Source organism: Octopus bimaculoides, chromosome 14, assembly GCF_046866305.1.
Source record: "Octopus bimaculoides isolate indiv1 chromosome 14, ASM4686630v1, whole genome shotgun sequence".
NCBI classification, from domain to species: domain Eukaryota; kingdom Metazoa; phylum Mollusca; class Cephalopoda; order Octopoda; family Octopodidae; genus Octopus; species Octopus bimaculoides.
This window is the reverse complement of record NC_142941.1, coordinates 4618575-4619375: the sequence shown is the minus strand read 5'-3', so window position 1 is coordinate 4619375 and position 801 is coordinate 4618575. Positions and strand designations below refer to the sequence as shown.

Here is an 801-nt window from a genome sequence, read left to right as displayed (position 1 = left end):
CTGTGAGTGGTGCAGTTGTGGTCATTTCTTCTCTGAACGAATTGCCCACTTGCCTTGTGCCTTTGTGCCTTTGAAGATATGTGAAATAAAACATCCATTACTTGAAAAACAAACACGGGTTAGCAACAGAAAGAGCATCCATCTGTAAAACAACATCCCCATAATCTGTTTGCTTAACTTGTGTTAGTATGGAAAAATGGACTTAAGACAAATGATTATTAAATACACAGTGATTCAGATGTCCCTTTAGTATATTTTCATAAATATGGACCACTGAAATGTACAAGTTTTTATCATTCTTTTTGTTTATTTTCTCTTCTTTTCTGTTGAAGAGCATAGGCTCAAAACATAAAAGACTTTTTCATTTTTCCCAAGCATCAAACTAATACACTTTCTTGTTGTTCATACACCTGTCTTTGTCTTGTTTTTCTAAACAATTTCAAATATATATATATATATATATATATATATCCCTGGACTGGCTCTTGTGCGGGTGGCACATAAAAGACACCATTTCGAGCGTGGCCGTTTTTGTGCGGGTGACACGTAAAAGCACCCACTACACTCTCTGAGTGGTTGGCGTTAGGAAGGGCATCCAGCTGTAGAAACTCTGCCAAATTAGATTGGAGCCTGGTGTAGCCATCCGGTTGCACCAGTCCTCAGTCAAATCGTCCAACCCATGCTAGCATGGAAAGCGGACGTTAAACGATGATGATGATGATGATGATGCATATATGTATATATAGATATATATACATATGAAATACGAAAGTAAATGAGTTCAATACGCAAACAATGAGA

At 37.2% G+C, this 801-nt stretch overlaps 1 protein-coding gene across 1 annotated transcript in view; it reads left to right on the top strand.

Annotated features, from left to right (window-relative positions):
• The window catches only part of LOC128249413 (uncharacterized), a 10092-nt gene extending 9685 nt beyond the window's left edge, over positions 1–407 (top strand). The window contains exon 3 of the transcript XR_016244359.1: positions 1–407. This exon is cut by the window's left edge and continues 443 nt beyond it. The gene's annotated coding sequence lies outside the window, so the exon portion shown is untranslated.
• Positions 408–801: the final 394 nt, after the last annotated feature.